This window comes from Carcharhinus amblyrhynchos, unplaced genomic scaffold (assembly GCF_965287045.1).
Source record: "Carcharhinus amblyrhynchos unplaced genomic scaffold, sCarAmb.v2.hapA scaffold_38, whole genome shotgun sequence".
NCBI classification, from domain to species: Eukaryota; Metazoa; Chordata; class Chondrichthyes; order Carcharhiniformes; family Carcharhinidae; genus Carcharhinus; species Carcharhinus amblyrhynchos.
The window spans coordinates 7,744,736-7,764,899 of NW_027649779.1; the positions used below are offsets into that span (position 1 = coordinate 7,744,736).

The 20,164-nt window shown below is 40.0% G+C and overlaps 1 non-coding gene across 1 annotated transcript; it reads right to left on the minus strand.

The window, feature by feature from the left end:
* Positions 1-17,622: 17,622 nt before the first annotated feature.
* Positions 17,623-17,695, minus strand: trnav-aac (transfer RNA valine (anticodon AAC)). The gene has a single exon. It is a non-coding gene; the product is annotated as a tRNA-Val (tRNA).
* Between the last annotated feature and the right edge of the window lie 2,469 nt (positions 17,696-20,164).

The following is a 20,164-nucleotide window of genomic DNA, read 5'->3' on the forward strand; positions in this document are numbered from 1 at the left end:
GATTTTAAACATACAAACATAATAAAGCCTGCTTTATTTCTCCCTGCAGTCATGCAGCAAGCAGTTGTGGCCCGCAGAATGTTCATATTCAATCACAAAACGTGTAACAGCTCAGTGACACTGAGTTCAAACAATGCAGAAACACCAAATTAATTCACAAATTATACGTGTTTAGAGTCATCCAGATACATAATCTCCTCACCAGAGAAAAAAAAGCGCATCACTGAGAGAATGAACGCCGCTTCATGCAGAAGCAGCACAAATCTACAAACACTTTCAACAGAATCAAATATAACATTTACAGAAATGTTCAATATAAATTCCAGCCAATTCGCCCATCACCAAACTAATTACTGTTTAGAATAAGCAGAAAGTATTGCACAGCAGCACCAGCATTGTGAGTGAGTGGAACATTTTCACTGGATAAATACAGACATTTTAGATTTTTTACTATTTTTGGTTTAAATTTGGTTTAAATTTCAAACACTTGTGCAGTAGATGGTACAACCCGCAGCCACCAGGTGTCACCGAGATTAAACGCTGCAGAAACGCTGAATTGTTTAACAGACATTCGGATTTTAAAGTAACCCAACCACACAGTAACCTCAACAGATAAACACAAAATCCCGACAATTTGGGATTGAATCCCTCAGCAGCATCTATTGTCAAGAAAGAGCGGAATTCTAAAACCCCTTCGCAGCAGAATCACAGGAAACATTGTAACAATTCTCAACCGAGAATCCACCAAACTCACATTTATGTTACAACATGGATTATTAGTTCAGATAAAAATATAAAACAAAGACACATGTAAACCAGTTACTCAATAAGTGGATGGTTCTTACCTGTAGTCACCGTCACCATGGTCCCTTGTCCCCAGTAGTCGAAAGGATCACAGTGTCACATTCCGTAGGCTGTGTCATACAATAACCGTCCCTGCACAAAATAGACACAAAATCACCATTATTTTAAATATTCACAAACCCAAGGAAAAGCAAAGACAATTAATGTTCATTAAATTATAATTGGATTTCTGGATATCATTTGACATTCATAAATGACCCTAAAGTTTTATATTTCACAGAGTGACACGTGAACATGTTGTTGAAAACACACATCGATAATTGAGTAATTATCAAGATTTTCCATGTTTATTCTTGTCATGTGGTCAGTGTTGGACATAAATAATACTGTGCTGTGATTACAGTTGGGATTTAAAGTGACACGGATCCAATTTCAGTCAATCGGTGCTGAGGGGTTTTTGTATTGACAGTAACTGTTGTGTCATTTCAGTTATCACAGTGAGACACAGCATGACAAATACTGAGACGGACTGTTAGCTGTAAAATACAGACAGTTAATTTCACTGCTATTTCAAAAGCCTGTTTCCAGCTCATTAAGGGTGAGTCAGTGAGATATTTCAATTTTTACTGGTCATGATATTGATAAAGGGGGTTAGAAACTTTTACACTCTCTGTGCACGTTCAGCGTGTAAATTAATAACAATAAAATTGAACCATTTTACATCTTAAACAAAAACAATGCTGTTTGTAAGTATTATTTTGTTGAACCCTCATTTACTTTGGCATTCGGCAATGGCATTGGTCACAAATTTAAGCAACGTCCTTTTCTGAGGTTTTTGTATGAGGATGGCGCTTTTCTCAGCACTGTGACCCGCTGCTGTATATCACAGTGACACACACCCATACAAAAACTGCACTCACTCTGTTCAGTACTGCTGTTCAATATTCACTTTAAATGGACCATTAGTTTTGCTCTAATGTAAAATGTCGGCAACTGTTTATATAACACAATCTATCAGGAATATCAAAAAGAGTAATATATCGTGTGTGGTACTTGCTGAAACTACAATGAATACAAAGGCAGTGAAAAGCTCACCAGTTATATCAGTGAGTTTGGGAAGTTTTACTGTTAAATGCTTTCTGTGTTACTTTTTTTTAAACACGATTATAGTTTGGTTCTGACCACCCTCGATCATATTGCATTTAAAACAGATACTGAACTTCAGGTTGTGATGAAAGTTGCGGAATCCCCTCTCGGGCTGTTCTTGTCCGGGTGCAGCCCTGGATCCTCTCGCTGTGTCCTCTTGCACAGTAATAGGTGGCTGTGTCTTCAATCTTTAGGCTCGTCATGTCCAAAGAGAAGATGTTGTTTGAAGTGTCTGCGGACACAGTAAATCGACCCTGAATTGATGGCGCGTAGCTGGAATTGCCGGATGAACTAGCATGGCTAGCCAGCCACTCCAGGCCCTGTCCGGGAACCTGCCGGATCCAACCCATCCAGTGGCCGCTAAGACTGAACCCGCTGGTTTTACAGGTCAGTCTCAGGGAGCGTCCGGGACACCCGGTCTCTGCCTCTGGCTGAGTCAACACAACATCCGACTGGACACCTGTAAAAATAGATCAAAAACACCGGGGGTTAATCTTAGTGAAATGATTGCTGACTCTGGAACATTCCAGAGAGAGACTAACACTGAGATAGTAACAGCGAGAGACTTGAACAATAATAAAAAAAATACTCACCAGATAAGAAAGTCAGCAACAAACTGAGAGAAATGGCCGACCTCATCTTTCTGGTGATTTGGGGGAAATGGTTGTGACAGGAACTCAGTGAACAAACCAGTTCCCGGACTGTTGGATTCCGATCCCAGTGAGCTGTATTTAAATACCCGGCAGGAGGGGGCGGCTTTCCAGGCGCCGCCTGTTGATTGCCTGCTGGAGGCGGCGCCTGGATCCACGTCCCACCTTCCACACCCCCAACAGAATGGACTCGGAGATTTACAATAGATTAATACTAAAATGGGCATTTTATCTGTATCGGGATATTTGTTTGGCTGAAATGTTCATTGTATTGTCCTCATTATTTCTGACGATGATATTACAGTTCATCATCTCTTTACTTTTAAAATAACTAATTCCATTGTAAATATGGTGATTTTATTACCACACCCCCAACAAGAAAATAAATCTAAAAATGATGAACTAACAGTTTGGAACATTAGACAATTTTGCAACAATTCCGTGTCTCTGCCACATTACAATAATAAAGCACAATTTATCAGAAGAAATACCATCGATTTCTGTAACTAAATGTGCAGAATATACAAAGTGATTCTATTTACAGTGTGGATGGCTATCACTGAACAATTTGGGTTTGGAGATTAGAAGAAACTCTCACACAATACAATGTTTCTCCTTATATTTTCAAACTGTCCCAATCTCGAAGACAGGCCTTTGAAAATAATGAGAATCCCAACCTCCTGATAATTAAATAGTGAGTTGACAGACAAACATAAAATTAAATTGATTTTTGACGGAGAAGTTAATGAATCGAAACGGACACTGAGATCATTAAAGTTCTCCTTCAGTATCCACATCTTTGCAGCTCACTCTATTGGCCCGGCTGTCTGGGCCCATCAACATCTCTCTCTCTCTTCTCCCTCATTTCATGAAGTGATTAATAAACAGACTTTAATTATTGGAATGAAATTTACTTGCAAACTATACAAATGAAAAAAATCATCCGGTCACTTTATTGTTTTGCAATACTATTTACTCAGATAATGAACAGGACACTGAATGAAAATATTTGATTAGAATGATTACGATTTAAAATGTGTCTTTCTTGTGGGATGAAACATTTACTGTTTAAATATCTGAATCCCATGTTGTCCATTCAGCTTCACGCTAATCTGTCCCACACAGTATTTGGCAGCAATCCAGGCTGGTGTCAAATGCTCAAAGTTATTGACAGGAAACATCTGGGGGTGTTTGTGCAGTAGATCAAAGATCAGTTTCATCAGCACTGACCGCTTGGCTACAAGCCAACTCAAAACCCTGCATGTTGTCAGTAAGGTCTATTAAGAACAAATCTACCCAGCAACAGTACAGGAGGCACTTGAATTTTTGGAAGTTATAAATCTAGATGATGTTTTCCCATCTCTAAAGAAAGGATTATTTTCCACCTTCTCTTCCGCCCTGTTAACAACAATGATTTTGCCAACACATCAGGATATTGTGATGGACGGACAGAAATAATCACAGGCTGACTGAAAAATGGCTCAGAGAGACGATACATGCTGTTATAGTTGAGCATGTACATTTATATTTTATTTCCTTTTATCTTTCCATGGGATGTTTGTTTGGAAAGACCAACACTCTTTGCCTGTCCCAAATTCCCTTAAATTGACTTGTTTTCTTGGACGCTTCTGAAGATATTAAAGAGTCAGCTATTTTGTTTTCAGTCTGCAGTTATATCCTTGTGAGACAATGTAGCGATGGCAGATTTCCTCCATTGGGGAATCAGAGCAGTTCCAATGATCGCAATTCGTATCCATTCCAGATTTATCAATAGAATTCAAAATCTACCTGGGGGAGCGGCCCGACTTAAATCCCTGCCCTCACATCATTGCCCTGGGCCTCTGGATCACTGAATCAATTAAAATAATTGATGTCACCATCTAGACAAACAATAAATGTATGACTGTGTTGACACAGGAATGAATGACATTTGAATGACTGATGGATGAATGACTGTTGGATGCCTGAATATTTTGATTGAGGGATTAGTGAATGGATTGGTCGATTCATTGATAAATGGTCCTGAATGATGCTGTTATACATTTCCATATTTGTGTTTGACTACTTCATAAATTGAAACAACTCCTTTATTCAATGTGTGTCCATCTAATACCTTCACTCCTTCCAGAGTGTCTGGACGAAATACATTCCGAGTTTCTCGGGAGTTAGCAAGCTGATCCTCTTGAAGAGTAGGGGGAGATTTTCCTGCAGTTCGGATGGTTCATTTCTCTGCTGATGCTGAATCTTCATATCCAGGACAGAAAGAGAGAGCGTGATATGGTTGAGGAGGAATGATTGTACTATATAAAATACTGGCTCTTTCATATACAACAAATCAATCAACAAACCCTCACCCAAATTAGTGAAGGCAACAGGGTGAAAAGTAAATAAGGTAGCAACAGAAATATTTGTGAAACTCGCTGGAAAACTCCAAGTGTCACATTATTTCCCAAAACAGTGTAATAATGAATCGGAATTTAAAGATTCAGTAACTTCACATGAAGTACAGGTAGTTCCATTTATATCATCACTTTGAAAACCATCACACACCCCAGCTATGTACCAGGACTTTTTGTGTGATGATGAGGTGATGACTTGTCAATGAAGCGCAGAGGCTGCTGGGTAGCTGTTCATTCTCCTCGGTCTGAATTAATTCCATTCCCCACTGAATTCTGGGACAGATTTCATTACTTGGTGTCAAAAAAGCCAATATATTGTCAATAATTTTTTAAATCAATAAATTATACGAAGCAAAGTACAGTTATATGTTCAATAGAATGAAATACCGAAAATAAACAGAAAATACTGGAGAATCTCAGTAACATCTGTGGAGACAGAATAGAGCCTTTGTTTCACATCTGGATGACCCTTCGGCAGAGTATTCCTGCTGCTTTGGAGAGATCATCATTGTTTCCTGTAACATGTTAGAAAAGCTGCATAAATTTCCTGTGAGATGGGAATAACAGAAATAATAGATACTATTTCGAGACACACACAAGCTGCATCTATTCACAGAGTGATCCCAAATATCATAACAAACTTCTTCATCTTAAACGAATCAACATCCCAATCACGAACCATATCCTAAAAAAGCATCCTAATCCCTATCCACCCACATCATTTCTCAATGTCATCACCCTCTTCAATTTCCTCCAAAAAAATCACACTGACTCGAAACGTTGTCTCTATTCTCTCTCCACAGATGCTATCAGACCCGCTGAGATTATCCAGCATTCATTATTTTTGTTTCAGTTTCCAGGATCTGCAGTGTATTGCTTTTATCAAACTGATGAACAGAATTGGTGAACTAATTGTTTATCTGTATGAATTGATGATAACTGGGGAATTGGAACAATCCCGCCTGGAAATTCCTCTCCAAGACACTCACAAACCTGACTTGGACCACTCCTTTCCTTACGCTGCGTCGGAGTCCAGGAACACCCTCCCTAAGAGCACTGTCGGTGTACCTATACTGCAGGTTCTGCAGCAATTGAATAAGGCGGCTCACCACCAGCTTACCGAATGCAATTCGCAATGGGAAATAAATGGGGGCCGAGACAACGTCGCTTTCCTACCATAGAGTAATTGTAAATATACTCCTCATTATATATGAATGGGATCTGGTGAATGAAATTATTAAATTGCAAATGGATGGTAATTGGTGAAAATAATTATTATCTTTCTGGACTTTATTTATATTCCCCTTATTCGGTCCAGTATCATTAATTACTCAGCACTGTCTCAGTTCATGTCTAAGAAATTCCTATATCAGTAAAACTGTGCGAGACACTGCCTCAGTTTTATTTCACTTGACAATGTTATTTTCAGAAATGTTTATTTCACAGGATATGGGTCTCATTGGAATTTGGCATTTGACCATCCCCACATGGCACTCGGCCCCTGTTTATATTAAAGTACAGCCTGGCTCTGTTAATACTCTGCTAGATCAAAGCTCAGTTTACATTGCACACGGCATTCTCTCTGGTTATGTAATATTTGATACACACCCTGTATATATATTTCACTGTGCCAATTTTGTTCCTGCACTTAACTATGCCTCTCTTTGAATTATGTTTGTTTTACTCCCCGGTTTTGTGAGAAGAAGAGATAATATGTTGGGATAAAAAAGATCGCTATCAGGCAAGATCCTGAAACGGGCAGTATTGGATCACCAGTATTTTATTGTGCTGTAATTGTCTTTGTTTTTTTGTTCTTCATTGACAGTACATGCTACACAGGACTTGATATCCACTTTCAATGCAGCCAGCAGAAGTAGATTTCAGATGCCACTCCTTCTTTTCCACTGTCCAAAACCTCAGAGTTTGCACTTGCAGAAGGATGCAGAGAATTGTGTTCTCCCAACCACTTTAATCATTACTGGCATTGGCCAGTGCAGTAAAAACTGAGACCATGTCCGATGCAAAATAAACGTGGACACGGACAATTGCAGAAATAAGATTGCATCTACTTTGATACAAACAGAGAGAGATCTAAATTAATATAAACAGAGACAATGTCTCGTTTCATATAAACAGAAACATGGTGACATATAATATAAGCAGGGACAGCGTCTAATTTAGTACAGACAGATAATATATCCAATTTACTGTGTACAGAGACAGACAACATAACATTCTACGTGCAAGATAAAAAGACTTAGGGTCCAGTGGAAAATAAACAAAGGCATGGCTCATAATACAAGCTGACACAGGGTAAATTTACTGTAATATAAAGAGACTGGTTCAATCCCCATGAAATTTGTAGAGACGGCCGACTCTCCCATCAAAATCTTACAGGATCGGAGTAACATGAGGTTAGCTGCAGAATGCAAAGTCCCCTCTGCACTGGCAAATTAATAACTCCCAAAGCAGGAATAGCATGAGTGAGATGCAAAGTGAATCTCCCTCCAAACTATCCAATTCAAACATTCTCACAACAATATACTGTCTATAAACAGAGTGAAACTCCGTCTACAAATCTGTTCAAACAAAATTAAGGCAGAAAGAGCATGGACACTCTTCTATGTAAAAACTCTCCTGCACTCTTCCTTCAGAGATCCAGGAGACAGGTTTAAATTAGTGTTAGGTGTAGGGGAAAGAGCCGTCCACACAGTTTCACAAAACACACCCAGGCCAGGTACAGCAGAGATTAGATACGGATTACATCTTCCCTGACAAAGATATATCAACCATTCATAAGCCAGGAACAATGAGTTTAGACGCAGAGTAAATATTCCTCTACACTGTCCAGTCAAATACTCCAAGGACAGGGACAACACCGGCTAAATATAGGGAAAGATTCCACATTGAATCCTTATCACCAGGTGTAACCAAGGGTAGGTCCAGAAGGAAATGTATCAAGCATTTCAAATCATTGATTTCTCAAGAGATCTTTTAGAGTAAATCTCAGTCATGGATTCCAATTTATTGAATTATATTCTTTTAGAAACCTGTAACTGTGGCTGAGAGAACACATTGGGCAGACATTGACTTCGTGCTGTGGAGTGAAGACGATGAACCATCGTGGAGAGACAAGGCAGAGAACCAGACAGGAGAAAGACACAGAAAGAGATGAAACACAGGAGATGTTCTGTGTTTTCTGTGTCATTTTATTTCGGGATCAGAGGGATTATTTCCTAATTCTGAACATAGGTATCATCATGATATTTTTCCTCACATAACTGATGAATAAATAATGTTGAAAAACAATCATTACTGGAATCCGTTGATTGATTTGCATGGTTGTCTCTATTTCTGTGCTGTGTTGGTGGGGAAATATTTGTTGTGTTTTTGTCTGTCAACAATCTAATTTGGAATTACTATTTTTGTATTTATTTACATAAATACCTCACTGTTTACAATGAAATGTTCATGACAGCAAAACCAGATAAACCGTCACTTATTGATCAGTTTCAACTCAAAATAGCGGTTTATTTTAAGAATATTAACAGTTGGTTCAAAATGAATCGAAACTTTTTGAACATTCATTTCACCAGTTGCATTTAATTAAAAGAAAATGATACATTCCATTTCAGAATTAGTTCTCAAAGTTCTGAAGTCACAATTAATAAAACATCTGTGAACAGGCTGATATTCCACTGAATGTGAATTTGATTGTGGATTTAATCTGTTTAAACTAGCCAAATTCAATTTTGAAAAAATCTGTTGTCTCAATATTCCTGTCACAAATAGTGATCACACTCACAGACAGAAGTATAAAAAAAAATATGGTTCTCACTCAGGGATACAATTATTTTTGCTGCCTCACAGGCGACAGGGAAACGGCTTTGATTTCAACCCTGGGTGAACGTGAATGGTTTTCACCTTCTACCCATTTCCATGTGAATTCCCTCCGAGTGCTCCAGTTTCCTTCCACAGTCCATTGATATGCAGGTTAGGTGGATTGGCTGTGGTAAGTTGCCCCTTAGCTTCCAAAGATGTGCAACGTAGAATCACGGAATCCCTACAGTGCAGAAGGAGACCATTCTGTTCATCAAGTCTGCACCAGCTATCCATCAGAGCATCCTTCACAAGGCGGATTGTCTATGCTAAATTTCCTGTTAGTGTCCAGCGATGTGTAGGTTCGGGGGATTAGCCTGTGAATATGTGTCATTGCCGGGACAGGGTGAAGGCTGTGCCCAGGTAGGATGCTTCGCTCGAGAGCCGCTGCAGACTTTTTGAACAGAATGGCCTCCATTTGAACTGTAGGGATTCTATGATTTGATGCTGCTATGATCAGGCAGAAGAATGAATATATCCGCAATAATCCCAGCACTTCCAAAAAAACTACAACTTTCATTTAGGTGGAACTTGCATTTATAGAACATTTTACCCGACCTCATGTCATCCCAACGTTCTTACAGCTCACTAATGTACCTTTGTAAAATTTAGTCACTGCTATAATGTTGGAAATACAGCAGGTAATGTACGTATAACTCGCTCTAACAAACCGAGATATGATAAATGACCATCACTTTGCGATTTTATTTGAAAAATGAGGATTTGTGTCGGATATTGGGCATAACAGCCTTGCTCTTTGTAATTATATCAAGAGATTTTGCATCCTGGCATCGACCTTGAATGTGAATCTGCTTCTCTCACTGCTGATGCCCATTGAGCTGCTGAGTAGCGTTTTTATTGTTTAGATTTCTGTAATCTGCAGCACTTTGCGCTGCTTTCATTGATCCTCTGGATGTGACCATCACCAACAAAACCAACATTAATTATCCCTGCTGAAAAGGCGGTTGTGAACCACCTTGGTGAAACTTGCCCTCGAGATGATTTTATTGTTTGACTCTCCATAAAAGCTTTGATACAACTGGGTGGCTTGCTCGGCAATTTCAGTGGTGGTGAAGGGTCATTTTCCTCACAGTGGAACTGGAGTCTATCTGGGACAGACAGAGTAAAGGTAGGAATCTTCGGTTCTCGTGTTATTTCCAAAGAATGGTGTTGTTTGAAGTATGAAAGTAAATTACTGTGTATTCTGGAATTGAAACCAAAAGAAAAAAAATGCTGGAAAATCTCAGCAGGCCTGGTAATGTCTGTCAGGAGAGAAAAGAGCTGACGTTTCGAATCCAGATGACCTTTTGACAAAGCGTTGATGAAGGGTCATTGGACTCGAAATGTCAGCTCTTCTCTCTCCTTACAGACACTGCCAGACTTGCTGAGATTTTCCAGTGTTTTCTCTTTACTTTTTTTTACGTGTCTTTGGGCGGAGTGAATTGATTCTGAATCCCTGGGGCGAAGGAATTGTAGGTTGATCCAAGACTGTTGTACGGAAGAAGACCCTATAATATTGTCCAGGGACCTGTGGGAACCAGGCCAAGCTTTTCTTGAAAGCTTGGGATGAAACTTGCAGCGTTCTCTTGTTCGAAAGAGATTGAAGAACATAATAAATTAATGTCACGTTGCACTGTAAATGGACACTAAAGGGCAACTGAGCATGGCCATTCCAACCACCTTGTACATCTGTGGACTGTAGAGGGAAAGTGGTAAACCTGGAGGAAACCCACTCACACACGGGGTGATTTTTCAAACACCATACAGTTACACAAGGCCGAAATGGAACCTGTGTCCGTAACAGTGTGAGGTTCCAGTGCTAACCACTGTGTAAATAATTCTTACTAACTTTAAAAACGATATGAGTAACATATTCAGTATTTACTTGCACTTTCTATGTCTCAGTCAAAACCTAAATGTAATGATTTGCCCGGGGCGCCCTTGAATGTGATGTACAGCTGACCATTCAGCTGCCAGTGCAATGCATCTTTCAAATGATTCACTGAACTTCTCTCCTATCTTTCTCTGCCTCAGACTGCAGCTAGATCAGATAAATTTTATTCTCTCCCTCAGTCTCCATTAACTCACTTACACGGGTACCCAGGAAACGGATCTGGCTACTCGTTAAAAAATAAAGTTTGTTTATTTTTTTGGTTACGAGATCTTTTGACTAAAAAGGTGAAGCACAAAAGTCTCATCAGTGGAAAATTCAGTGTCGGAAACAAAGCAGTTCATCCGCTTAAACCCCTCTCTTCGATTTCTCTCACACAGCACTTAAAACACTTAAACTTCCTATTTTAAAACACCTCGGCGGGAAAGAAATGTTGCTTTAATTTTTCCTCTTTTCTCTCAGTGATAATCTTCAGTCCATTTTCCCTTCAATTAATCTATTTAAACCCCCTAATATGATCATTTTCTTGATTCCTTAAAATGGGAATGGAAGTGAATGTAATGCTGAGACGGGCAGCAATCTGTATGGTTGTTCTTGATGCTTTCAGAGTGAGTTCACCCTCATAGGCAGGAAGAATGTTCACAGTGATAACATCAAACTGGCCCCGGTTGTTTCATTCTCAGGTAACACAACTTCCTGTTTCATGCTGCCGGTTCCAAACCGCACATCTCACTTCTGAGCAGAAAATAAATCCAGAGACCACAATCTGGTGAGAACATCTGTCAGTGCGGCTTATATCCGCCCACAGAGTCAGGGCAGAGTCACACAGATCACATTACGGTATCATTTACAAATGATTCTATTGCGATCTGTTCAGAGGTTCCATTCCCGGACATTATCGGAATGGTCAGTGGATCAGTCACTGAACTCGCCCGGATTCCGTGAAGGGAGGGAATGATAGCTGTTATCTTTCCTTGTTTGATCATTTTCTGTCCATCTGTTATTTATTTTTGTTCCTCAGCTTTTATCTGTCAGCACCCTGTTCTTCTTTCTCCCAAATTTCCTTTTGTCTCTCTCCATTTCCTTGTCAATCATTTGAACACTTTAATTCGAGTTCAAAATCGTGAAGTTGTGAGTGGGGTAATTAAAGAGAGAATATTTCTACTCGAAGGACGGTCGGTAACGAGTGGGAAAAGACGGATTTTATTGAACAGGGCGACAGAATTTTAATTGTTCACCTTGACACAACAGTTGTCATGAAATGGAATAAAGAGCTTGAAAGGCTGATAGAATCAGATTTCACAGTAACTTTGGAAAATTAATGAGATATATCCTTCATAGAGTTAAAATTTGAAGGATTTTCGAGAATAGGTCCATTTTAATGGCCTTTAAGTATCATTGTCCAAGCATCGATTCTGTATCCGCCCTCCTCCTCCCCCCTCCCCCCCCGCCCCCCCACCCCCGGCCTTCATTGAGCCTGAATAAAATGCAACATTCATACAGCTTTCATCTTGTGCTACTCTTATCTTGTGACAACACTTGTGTTTGTGCGTGTTTGTGTGTGTGTGTGTGGGGGGGGGGGGGGGGAGTGCTGGGGGGTGGGGAGGGTGGGGGCGGGGAGGTGGACTGTTCCGAAATTCAATTATTCATTTCTACATACAAGCCGTGACTTTGAACAAATTAGCATTGGATCGAACTTGTTTAGGAAAAGCACAACAATCCTTAACATTTATTGCACTGTTCTTTTTGCCTCCGAGGATGTTTTTATATTTAGTTTTTTCAGTCTTCACGTGTCCTAATTTTGACTGTAACTGCAGGACTATTTGTAAGAATGAGAGGGACCAGATTATTCACAATTATTCACCATTATTGCCTCAGATAACAGGAAAATATGGAGTCTCCCATGACTGACTGCCCCCCTCCCCACCTTGGGAATAACAGCTCTTAGTCAGGTGGAGTCAGTCACTCCTGCGGTTGCCATAGGGTTTCCAATCCGTGTTTGCCACACAAATCCCTGCGTCACTCGTCATGACAACGACACCCGGGCTCAGGCCCAAGAAATAATTGTTTTTTTATATCAGGTCCCAGTCTGGCTCCGGGCCCAGCTGTCTCTGTTAGTGCTACACTGAAGCTAGTCATTCAAATTATAATGTTCTAATTCCCTATGATTATTTTTTGGAAAGCGTTACCCAATCAGTTGTGAATTAGAACCTGTATCTGATTTCCATCATTGGACACCTGTCGATTATTATTGAACAATTTACTTTTTCCAGAATTATCAATCGCACAAGAAATGTTTATTTAAATATGATATCATGCTCTGTCTCTCTTACTCTAGAGATCCAATACATTGCTTTGCATGACTCTCCTGGTTAGTTTATGTCATAATTGTGCAAGAATATCTGTCTATATTAGATTCGATTCTGTCTCTGTTGTTACTCCAGAATTTTTAATCATTTATAGGATGTGGGGAGCACTGACACCTGTTCCCCTTCTCTAATTGCCCCTGACAAAGTTGTGACGAGCTGCTATCTTGAATCGCTGCAGTCCATGTTCACCAGGCAACATCACTATTTATATCACATAAGGTCTGGCCACCCTTATGATACACCTGATCCTGATTCATCGTATTACCGAGATTGTATAACCCATACACAGTAGAAAATATTTGGGATAGTTACCATGGAATTGATGAAGATAACGGTTAAATAAAAATATTGAACCTTCTCAGGAGAGCACAGATGTTTCAAACCTTAGCATTAATAGGGATAAGAAGTCTGAGAATTAGAGGTATAATTATGTCCTGTCGGCTATATATCCAGGGTCATTTTCACCATCATTTTCACAAATCAGCACGCAATTGAGTCCTATATCAGGAACTTCAGTAAGGCATTGAGAAGATCAATTTGCATAATCTCCTCGTCATTCAAGATGCGATTTATTCATTTTCCAACAAATCCCTAAAGACAGATAAGTCAACGTTGGGAACAAAATAGTGAGGCTGAAATCATTTTGTATGCAAGAGCACACAACCGAATGGTTGTCAATAAATACTTACAACTTAAATGACCTTCAGTTGAAACACATGAACTGTTTGGTGTTTTCATGCATTCATGGAAGGCAGTGATGGGCTGAAGGTTATCACTGGGAAAACTGAAGGGGAATTGCTAAAAGAGATCATTTCTCCAAAGTGGGTTATTAGAAAATACAATATATAAAATAAACAAGCACACAAATGTCTATGGTATTTCTTAGACATAGAACCATAGAACTCCTACAGTTCAGAAGAAAGGCCATCTGGCCCACCGAGTTTGCGTCCTACCCCAGGTCCTCCCCTCTGCCCTATCCCCGTTAGCCCCACACATTTACCATGGCTAATCCACATACTCTTAAGGGAAAATAACGGGCAATTTTGCGTGACCAATCCAACTAATGCTATCTGTTCTAATATAAACGAGGTATGGGTTTTGTGCAGTAATACAGAGATAGAGCCGAATGAACCAGGTATCGATACAGCAACTGTACTAATAAGAATACAGACTGGGCCCAGTTCAGTCATTACTGAGAGAGTGTACACAGTATATTACTAACCAGCGTGGTGTTTTCTCATCTAAATAGAGACATGCCATACTTAGTTTTGACAAAGACAAGGTCTATTCTAATATAAGCAGGGTCGATGTGCGCTGCAATTTAAACTGAGACTGGTTCCAGCGTATCAGCGCTAACAGAAAATAGAGACATGATCTAGTGTGATATAAACAGAGACGTGACCCAGTGGAATAAAAAGTGAGGCAATGCAGAATAAAGCAATAATTGAGAAAGGATAATGTGTAAAATGAGCAGAGGTATGGTTTGGCACACTGATAAAGGAGAGAGCAGCTGGCGCAATAGAACTGTCTCCCAGTGTAATCTTGTCAGATTCTGGTCATTGTATAATATAAACTGAGACAAAGCCGATGCAGTAATTTCAAACCAAACCTTTAGACTGATATAAACTTTGACAGGGGCAATTGCAGAAATAAATAAATCATCAAACAACATAATAATTAGAGACAGAATGTTATTCAGTATAAACAGGGAGGTGGACTAGTGCAGCAGTGATTGAGATATTGTCAATGTTTCTTTATATGTGGCAGGTTTCAGCAATGTAATAACTGAGACGGAGCCTCGTGTAATGCAAACAGTAACATATCCTGGTACATTATCAGGAGAGAGAGGGTCCAGTGAAGTAACAGCGGAGATATAGAGTTTTATGCCATTAGACGAGGATTAATTCCGTGCTGTCATAACTGCCAGAATGAACGGTGGAATGTCAAATGAGGCTTGGTGCAGTATAGCAACAACTGGGATTTTGTTGAGTACAAAATCAGCTGAGAATTATTATCATATAATCAGAAATGTGATTTCGTGTCAGGGAAACTGGGTCACGTTTAGGATGGACAAAGACTGAGTCTATTACAGAAATAACTGAGATGATCATCTGTATCGTGTCGTGCGAAAAAGCACAGTTTCACTGCCATCTCCTGGACGTGCTTTGCTATTGCAAGTGTTGTGAAATGCTGATTTCTTTTGCTGTTTCTTATTCTTTGATGGGCTGTATACCCAGCTGGTAAGGCCAGCATATATTGGCAATCGCTAATACACTGAATTTATTGGTTTTCTAGACCATCAAAGAAGGTTAATAATCGCCAAACAGTGTGCGCCTGGAGTCAACTCTGGGCCAAAGTGGGGAATGATGGAAGGTTTCCTTTTCTGCAGGGCATTAGATAATCTGATATATTTCTTGTCATGGCCGCAATTACAGAAACGAACTTTAAATTCAAAATTGTAATTGCATTTTAAAGCCTTTTGTAAGTGGATTTGAATATATATATTGAGAAATTTGCCTACCCTTGGAATTACTCTCTCAGAAATATTACCGGTCTGACACTGTCTCCCTTTCAACATTGACAAAGTACTTAGAGCAGAGAAGAAGGCATTTTGAAGCTTCATGTATGAGTTGGCCCTTGAAAGGGGCAATTCATCCAATATCACTCTGTACGCCACAGTCTAGCATTTTGTTCATTTTCAGACCATAAGCAATTTCATTTTGAAACCATTAACTGGCTCTGCCTGCACCACACTCTCAAACAGCACATTCCAGATCTGGATCACTCACTGTCTGACAATGTTTTTCGTGATGTCTCCATGTTTCTTCCACCAATTTACTTCAACCCGCGCCCTCTGTGTCAAGATCCTTCTGCCATTGAACAAGACTGTGGTGCAGCACCGTATCACGTGGCTTTTGAACGTCCATTAAGAGAAATATCCTCACAAACAATCTCTGTCACACAGCATAAAATTCAAATAAGTTATTTAAACTGGATTTGACCTGAACAAATACACTCGGGCTGAATTGGTCAAGAAACATAGAATTGGGATGATTCCTGCAGTGATGAAGAGAGTGAAGATATTAATGTTAAATGTGCTGACATACAAAGATAGATCGAAAATTTTGGCATTAGTGAGGGCATTGGATATATCTCGAATACTGTGCACACAACTTGCCTCCTTTTCTTAAGAAAGATGTTAATGCGTTAGAAAAAGTTCAGAGGAGTTTCATTGAACTATTGCCAGCTATGAGCGGGTTATCTTATGAGGAAAGTATGGTGACGTCAGGTTTGTGTCCACGAGAGTTCAGAAGAGTAAGAGGCAAATTGACTGAAACCTTCAAAACTCTGAGAGGTGATCACAGTGTAGATGTTGAGCGGAAGTTTCCTCTTGTCCAGTGTTGTGCCTGTATTGGATGTGTCTCAGAGTGCAGATATCTCGGGTTTTGGTTCCGCTTCCGTCTACGATGCTGTACTGTCCACGGGAGGGCGCTCTCTGATCACTAACCGAACATCATGGCCTCTTTTTGCACAACGTGACTATTTGCCGATATGAAAATGGGCGGAGAATAAAAATCCCATCGAATTACATTGCACCTTCCCGGTTTTTTGATTCAACCTTTAACTTCAATACATTTATTTGACATGAAATGCCCTCATTCTGGACTGAATATCTTTGAAATAGACAGCATTGAATTGCAAGCATGACTAACCAACAAAAGGAAGCGAATCACTGGGAAATACACATCCCATGGCACTTATTTTGAAATTGACCACAGTCAGCTTTCAAACAAAAGCAAATAACTTTCAAGGGATATTGATCATCACTGAATTGAAAACACAACTGACCAACAGAACGAATCAAATCTCCGGGTAATACAGATCGCAATTTTCAGATTGGCTGTCGTCAGCTTTTACACAAAGTCAACTACATTTAAATGGAGGGGAATCAAGAACTCTCTGTTGTTCACACTTGAGCTTTTTTCACTATGGGTATGAAACATTCAGGCGCATAAAATCCGGCCCTTTTCAGGAAAGTCCAGTAGATCCGAACTGAGCATCGATTCCCTCATCTGTCTGAGTGGCTTTTCCCGTTTCTTAGTGATGAAAAGCCATTAAAAAGATTATTCTGTGAAATGTCCGCCATTTCCACAAGTTCACTTACAGTATTACTTGTATCTGTCTTTTTGAGCACACAGTATTATCAGATATTTCAGATGGTGATTAACCATATGAGTCTGCACCTAGAAACCCATTAAATTCTGTTGGAGCCTGAACAGGATGGGAATAAGCGCTCGGTGTCAAAATCGAACTTTCCTGTCAGTGCGTCAAAAAGGAGTTTATTATTTTCCAGCAGACATTTGAGAGTGATATCAGAGCAATGAAAACATGCCTTTAACATCGAGGTTCGGATAATGTTGAACAACAAACTGAAATCAAGGAATGCTCCATAGCAGACATCAGAAAGCTAAAATTTGACTAACTGTTTCTGCCCGGTTTCGAACCGGGGACCTTTCGCGTGTTAGACGAATGTGATAACCACTACACTACAGAAACAGCTTGAAATACACTACAGCAAATCTGCCTGTCTGCAATGTTCAACTGCGCTGTGTTGCTGCAGGTTCCGATGGTTAGACTGAGAGCCCATGTCACTGAATTCAGGAAGATAACCGTTACTTTCAATCTGATTGTACAACTTATCCCCAACATCAACATTTAAAAGTGTCAGTCTCGAAAGTATCTAAGGGAGCAATGATTTCTGCTCATTTATTAATGCGTCATTTCCATCTTCCTTCGAATAATCTCAATCCATTATACTCAGTAATGAAAGCAAAGTACTCGGATACTGGAATCGGAAACGAAAAGGGAAAATTCTGGCAAGTCTCACAAGGACTGGCAGCAACTATAAGGAGTGAAAGGGGCTGACATTTCGAGTCCAGATGACACCTTGTCAACGCTCATTGTACAATTGTACTCTGTGTATGTTTGAATATTTAATTTCAGTGCACTCTGGGGGAATTTCCTTCCTGCACATGCGCCCAGGCAGTTACCTTTTAATCTTTTAGTATGTTGAATTTGATGACTTTTATTCACATCCTCACCCGTCAGACTTTCGGTTCCTTCTCCATTCGGGAAAATCGTTTCTTTTTTTTTATTCCGTCTGTTTTTCAATCACACCCGCGCGGTGCGCTCTGGGAAAATACTACAGCACATGCGCGGTTCCGCCACCTGTCTCCTTATAAAAATATGTATTTTATTTAATTTTAACTCCGCTCTAGGCGGGATTTCCGGGTGGGAATTTCTCTCACTTTCTACATTTCTGAACCGTCGCTTTTTCCTCGACGGGGGAGGGGCTGATGGTGACGTCACGGCAATATGGCGGCTGGCCCCGCCTCTCTACATGACCCGGATGTTCCGCCAACGAGCAGCGGCCGGGCAGGAGTGGGCAAGAGGTTTTACTGGGAGGAGCAGCGTCCGGTCGAGTTACAGCGACCTCTGGTGGTTAGGAAGGGAAATAGCAGCAGCACAGTCTCTGCCCAAAGGCTTCCCCAGTTCAGCTGCTCAGAGACACTGGGAACCTCTTCAACTGGAAACTTCAGCTTCTCACATTCACCCCCTTGTGTTCAGTCATTGTTTAATAGACAATCTCTGTAGTGAAATCAGAAACAACTTGTTCACATTAAAAGGGATGGGAATCTGGACCATTCTGCTCAAAAGTCTCTGCTCGCCTTGAAATTTCAATTGAAATGTTCAAGGTGAGAATTTATAGATGTCAGTCATGTTGCATGTGGAACGCTCATGATGCTACAATAAGATCAATATGGACACCTCACAGGATTGTGTGACTGGAGAAGATGTTAGAAGTGGAGTGGTTAAATATAGAGCTACAGGGTCTGAAGCTCAGTTTTGGGTAAAGAAAAATGGCAGTAAAAAGAACAGAGAAAATTACAGCACAGGGACATGCCCTTCGGCCCTTCAAACCTTCACTGACCATGCTGTCCGACTTAACTAAAACCCCCTATACTTCCGGGACCATATCCCTCTATTCCCATTCTATTTATGTATTTGTTAAGTGACTTAAAAGTCACAACTGCATCCGCTTCTACTATCTCTCCCCGGCCGCGAGTTCCAGGAACCCACTACTCTCTGTGCAAAAAATCTGCCATGTCCATCTCCTTTAAACCTTGCCCCTCGCACCTTAAAGCATGCCTTCATCGGCCGGAGCATTTTGTTGCTGAACATTGTCTGAATCTCGATGTTACACCCAGAGTATCTTCGCTCTGGCCTCGGCCTCAAATGCTTTGTGTCAAATAAGAAATGATAAATTGTTTGATGCATTGCCAGGAAAGAAACTTTCCTATTTTGACACCTGCACATATCAGCAAGTCATCCAAACTACAAGACATTTTAATAGGTTTAGGTGCAGACTAACATAGTTAATCAACATCTGAAACATGCTAGGGTGAGGGAAGTCTGTATGATTTCAGTTTGGTGCTGAATATTATCAGAACCTCGATGTTACAGTCATATTATCTTTGCACTGACCTCAGCTTCAAAAGCTTTCTCCAAAATCAGAAATGCTGAATTTTATGAAAAAAATGATAAAATTGTGTAAATTCTCTGAGACATGTTGAATTTTGCCTAAAATGTATTTGAGGTTAGCATTTATTTAATATCCTAATCTTATTAAATGATTCTTTTTTTCCCGAAAAAATGTCTTAAAATAGTCGGTTGCTGTTCATTAGCAATCTCCTAACATTACCTTCTCCAGAGAAGCTGAAAATATGCTTGTCAGCATTTGCCTGAAAAAGTATGAACCTATTAAATACCTTTTTCATCGAAAGTAGCAAAGAATTTATGAACATCTTTTACAGAGTTGCACTGAGCCAACCGGGAGTAGACCCTGGAGTCTCCTGATTTATAGTCAGACGCGTTATCCATTGCGCTACGGGCCGACATCAAAAGGGTGGGATAATTGTTACATATTAGCTCGACGTTTCGAAAGTTTCAGGCAGAAACATTGTC